Raw genomic sequence first — 6,083 nt, 5'->3', positions numbered from 1 at the left:
GTGCCCATCCCCGGGGGAGGAGCCGGCGGGGCTGCGGGAGCCGGTGGTGCCGGCCGCGTCCTCCCGTAGGGAGGCAGCAAAACACCGTCTATGGCAGCGCCGCGCCGGCCGGCGCTGCGGAGGCAGCGGGAGGCACTGGGAGGCACTGGGAAAGCACTGATGGTCATGAGCTGCTCTGCCTTGGGCCGCCCCGCTGCTCCTCTCTGCCCCCAGAACCCCTTTCCCCCGGGTTTGGGGTGATGCCTCGCAATGGCACCAGGGCAGAACACTGGGACCCAGGAGCCTGCAGTGGGTCAGCACCCAAAACTCCTTCCCCCCATCTTCCCAGGGGTGTTGGAGCCGTGGGGACACCCCGTGCTGTGACCCTGCAGCTGTGGGGCAGGTGAGGTGGCAGCTCAAGGAGCCCATCGAGAGGAGCTGCGGGGCAGTGGGACAGGGGCACCTCCATGGCTCCCAGTCCAGGAGTGTGTTTCCCTGATCCCAGGGCATCTGCATGACCCATGGAGCATCCCCTGGCCTGACTCATCCTTATTCATCCCTGAGAGGCTCCTTGGGTGGAACGTAGCTCAGCGTGTGGACACTTGACTGTGAGCTTCAGAGGCTGGGCAGAGAACAGCAAAGCCAAAACCCCTGTTTTTCCACCTTAAGGTTACAAGGCGAGAGGTGACAAGTCCCTCATGGGGAAGGTCCCTGATAACCACAGGAGCTTCAATCCACACAATGGCCCAGAGACCCCACATAGAGCATCGGACTGGTATGGTCCACCCTGCGCTGGGCTCAGGGGGGCTGTGGGGGTACAGGATCAAGCAGGGCAGCATCGGGGCAGCCCAGGGAGCAAATCTCTCCCTGATGGCCCCTTCCCCAACTCCACTGGGCACGGCAGCAGAGGACCCGAGTTCCCTCCAGCGTGCGGAGCTGACAGGCGCTGTTTGAGGGGCTACAAATCAGAGCTGAAAAGCCGGGGCTGGACAGGCTGTCTGGGAACAGGTAACCTGAGCCCCAGGAAAGGAGGACTCAGGAAGGCGCTTTTCAGCAATCATATTCATCATCTTCAGCTCAGACTCATTAGGCTCGCGGAGCCCGGCCCCGCCACCGCCAACGCCTCCCGCACGCAGATAGAGCCGCTGGCTCAGACAAATAAATGCTTCCAGCTTCCCAGTGGATGCAGCAGGTCAGGGAGCATCTGATGCCAATTACACATGGTGTAGGGTTCCCTGCCCGCGCTCGCTAGCACCACGCACTGAGGCGGCTCCCGCGCTCCGACCTTCCGTTGGCCCCATGGATCACCCTCTGCTCCCTCTGTGCCAGGTGCCATGGGGGCAGACAAGGGGGAAGAGCAGCCCTGTGCCACCCATGGTTTGAGCTCCTCCATCCTGGGTCAGGGACCAGTGCAGGGATCTCCCACCCAAGTGGTTCTGGGGATGCTTGAAGGCAACCTCACTACATGGCTGACCCCACCATGGCTGGATGTGCACAGCACTGAGCATCAGCATCTCGCTACATGTCCCCATCACACATGCTCACAGCATGGTGCAGCAGAAACACCTTCTTCCTGTTCCCTGGTGCAGGACTAAGGGTGGGAAGCTGCCCCAACTGGTGCAGCAGGTTTGGAGCCATCCTGGCCAAGGGTCTCCCAGAGCCCTGGGTGCTGAGCAGCCACTTCAAGCAGTGGGAAGCGTGTTGGCGCTGTGCATCACCACATGGGTGCCCTGTGCCCTGCTGTGTGCACGGGTCCCAGTAACATCCCTGGGGTGGCACATCCCCATCCCAGGTTCTGAGCAGAGGGAAGCTGTGAGAGTCTCCATCAGGTTCAGGTCCAAAACTGGGCCATGGAAACCTGTGGATGGGGCTTGGAAGGGACCCCAGGGTGCGGACACCCATCCCAAGCAGTGACAGCAGCCAGCACAGCCATGCCGAGCACCGCAATGAAATGGGTGCAGGCAGCTCAGCTCTCCTGGCGGCTCATAGGGGCAGCTCCATGTTTCCCCTTCTTCAAGCTCAGGCCAGCCTGGATGTCCTTAATTGCCCAAAGGTCAGTGTCCCTGAGCCCGGGGCCGCGTGTCGGAGGGACCCAGGGCAGGAACCTGACACGGACACGAGTCATTTGGAATCAACGCTGGGGGCCAGGAAATTACAATGGACACGAACCTAAATACACTGCACGTCCCCCCCAGGTAATCAGGGATGGGGACAGATTCTGGCTGACAGCTTAAATGCCTTAATTCCTTGTCCGCTGCAGTTCGAGGGGGTTCCGTGTGCTGTGGGCTTCTCCCAAACAGTCTCTGAGCTGGAGATTTGTCTGTAATTGGAGGCATGTTGCATTCCCCTGAAAGTAGCCAGGTCCCACTGGAGGGGGCTGCGGGAAGGCAGCAATTTCCCTTATGGAATTATTTACCTGATTAGAGAGTTTATTTTATCAAAATTGTTTCAGAATGGGGCCGCTCGGTGTGTCCAGCGCGGGGAGCTCCCCGGTGGGGCCAGCGGCCTGGAGACAGGTAATTTGTGTGGTTAATGGGACTAATCCACCAGGCAATTACACCAATGGATTTCACGGCTGCAAAGTGCTCTGTTCCCATTAATTAAAAATCTGTTAAGAAGATTAGCACATAAAGGTATCAAAAGAAACCCAAGAGTTTCTTTCCCCACTGGCCCCCCTAAAGGCGAGTGTGGGAGTGCTGGATTGCTCACATTAGCACAAAAATTACTCTTTTAAAGGTAAGGGCCTTGCTTCCAAAGTAACCGCTGACAGTTTTCCTCTGACTTCCCTACCAAGAGGTCCTTTATGTTTAATTATAGTTTGTTTAAATTAGCCCTGATTGTTCACGTGGAGTGTTAGCTTAAATACATTCTGAACATGCGGTTCCCCTGTGCCCTGCCGGTGCGGTGTGAGGAGGGCAGCTTCCAGCCCTGGCAGGTGCCGCTGCCGTGGGGATGATGCTCAGGGCCACCCAGGAGGAGATGGAGGTCTGGGGGGGTCCAAACTCCGCATCCTCTGATTGAGATGGTCACACCAGAGCAAGAGCTGCGGATGGTGGTACCCACCATAGAGTACCATAGCCGTCAAACCCAGCTCTGCGGCAGGCTCTGGTGGTGGGCAGCTCCTCGGCATGATGGTTTGCCAAGACCCCACCAGTGGCTCCTCCGCAGCAGGAGCCCTGTTCCATCACCACCTGCACCCCGTGGACACCATCCCCACTGCTCCCCTCCCCATGCTGCCACTGCTGACACTGCCCAGCCTCTCTCTCAGCATCAGTGCCACTCCTGGCCTTTGTCCACAGCCAGACACTGAGCAAAACAAAAGCAAATTCCCCGGCAGCTGAAGGTGCCATTTTTACGGCTGGGCTGAACGAGGAAGTATTTTTTGATCTCTTAAAAATCCTGAATATTATCTGACAGTTTATCTTGTTTCTCCGCATCCGTGTCTTTGCCGCAACGCCAGCTCATTTACATGTGTATTGCGCCTGCCTCCACGGGTGCTGAGGTCAATTGAAACTCAAGAAAAGAGGAGAAATTTATGCAAAACTGTTGATTGCATTTGTATGTAATGAAATCATCCAATATTCATCTGACTATAGACTCTAATCTGAAAGGAGAAGTGAAGGACATAAGAGTCACTGGAAAGCAATAATGAGCTTCTGTAGTGATTAAAAAAGCACTTGAGCTTTCTGAAAATCCAGCCAGAAATCGTGTCTAATCAACACGGAATATAGGAGGCAGAGATTACATTGATACATTTTGCAAAGCTCACTGTTGAAAATGTATGCGAGCTGTAAACTCTGACATGCCATCCATGGTCTGTTTTATACAAATCCGGGCGGCACACAATCAGCGCCCGGGCTCGTCCCTGGCACAAAGCAATCTTGGTGTCTCTGCTCGATGACTCACAAGGAGCGCAATCACATCTATTTTGAAGAGCAATGTTGGTTTTTAACTATGTCGAGAGCTTCCAGCTTCCTTGGAGTTTTTCCTTCCTTTTGCCTCCGCTTCACGTTTCCACGCGGCCGCGGGGCTCAGTTTGGGAGGTGGCAGGGGGCTGGTCCCTGTCCGCCCCAATCCCTGCCACCACCCCCTTGGTGCACCTGCCCTGGTTCAGCCGCTCAGAGCAAACCCGAGTGTCCTGGTAGAGCTGAGAGCAGATGTTTCGGCAGCCCTGGGAAGGATGCGGGTCTGTGCCTGGGATGTGATGAGCGGGGATGTGAACAGGGGGACCACTTGTGATGGGATGCAATCCCCTCGGGGACCACCAACCCATGAGGCCATGGCAGCACTTGCCATGTGGGAACTTGCTGGTGCCCCAAATCTACATGTGCTGGTGGGAAAAGTGCTCCTGGTGAGCACAGCAGTGTGTGGTCACAGCTCCATAGGGTCTGGCCGTGGCCCTCTGCACTGCCCTGCACCAGCCAAAGGCATTTACTGCTGAGGCCAATCAATTTGGTGGCCAAAGCAGCATCACTGACATCAAATCCATGCCACAAACCAGCCCAACCATTTTCTGGCCCATAGTCCCTTTCCCTCCTGGGTTATTCAGCACAGCTGGAGCTCCTTCCCATCCGCCAACAGCATCAGCTGCAGCTTCTTATCAGCTCTGGGTGTGATCCAGGCTGGAACCAAGTGAGAGGTTCCTGCTGATGCTGATGGAGGAAGCTTTTGGAGCAGGCAGGCCTTGTGCTGCAGCTCCTTGTGTGGAGCAGCAGGTGATTTGTGCAGCAAAAGGGAACATGGGACCTGTCCAGAGTCACCCTGTGTGCCAGGCGGCTGCAGTCACAGTGAGTGTCTGTCTTCTTTTCTCCTGGGGGGTTACAGTGGCCTGTGGCAGGCAGGGGATGCTTTCCTGGGTGGGTGTGCTGCATGCATCCGGCTGTGCGTGATGGGTGCTGCTGTAGTCCTGTGTGTATGGAAGATGCTCGGGCTGTAGCTGGTGCTTTTGTCTGCTCATTTTGAGGTGCAAGGTCCTACAGTGAGCAGGATGGGCTGTGGTCACACAGCTTTGTGGGCTCACATGCTGCCTGTGCTGCTTTGCTGGTACCAGGGATGAGAGCAGCACCCACAGGTATTGTGGCTGCTCCTGGTTGATGAAGAGTGCAGGGGGTGAGGTAAGGATGCGGGTGAATGGACTCCCCAACTCTCCCCTGCTATGGGGCTGTTGGCTGCAGCCTCTCAGAGTACTAGTCTCTGCCTTTCTTCACATTTAAAAGCTATTTTTGCACCTAGTTTTGCCTCACCAGTGTGACCAGCACCAGGTCCCCTCCTGCTGTTTCCCAAACGCACAGGGCATGGCTGCTTTGGGGACAGATAGCTCCATCTCCGTCCCAGCGCTGGTGTAATTTTACTGCTTGGTTTTAATTTATGTGAGGTGAAGCAAAGGGTAAGGAATAGCAGTGAATACTTGGGAAATTCACCTATGCAGTGACCCCCTGCAACTCCACTGCTCGCATCCACCATCCTACCCCTCCACCATCCCGTCACCTTAAACACTTGGAGAATGGGAAGAGGCTGGAGAAGCCCCATGGGCAGCACCAGCAGCAGTTTCTCCACCTGCCCTGGCTTAGAGAAACACCCAGCTCGGCAGCTCCTGCACCAGGGCAGGTACCAGGAAACCCTTCAGGCCCAGGCTGGATGCTGAGGCTGCAACAACAGCACAAAAAGCCTGGCTGATAAATGTCAAAAGCAATACAGATTTGGGCTGAAAGCAATTTGCCGAGCCATGCAACCGCCCTGGGCTTGCCATTTTCCTTCCTTCATTTATCATGGTGAGCGCTTTGGCCAAAATACACAAAGGAGAGAAATTGTTGATGTGTGGGGCCCTCGCAGAGCAAATCCTTCATCCTCCTCCCCCTCCCCGCTGCACACAAACTAACTTTTTGGGAGTTGTTTATTTAAGGACTGCAGAGCGCTTGGTGCTCTTTGAACCCGAATGCCTTGGGAGCAGGGCTGTGGGGCTGGCCACCACCTTCCCTCCTCTCCATGAGGTGCCGTTTGCTGCTGTTGGGAAGTACCTGCTCATAGTGATGAGTTGAGCTGCACCAGGTGCTCAGAACCCTGTTCTGCTTCTAACTCTTCCACCCCCTAAAATGTGGTACTAG

This window comes from Strigops habroptila, chromosome 15, assembly GCF_004027225.2.
Source record: "Strigops habroptila isolate Jane chromosome 15, bStrHab1.2.pri, whole genome shotgun sequence".
NCBI classification, from domain to species: Eukaryota; Metazoa; Chordata; class Aves; order Psittaciformes; family Psittacidae; genus Strigops; species Strigops habroptila.
Note: the sequence above shows the minus strand (reverse complement) of the source record.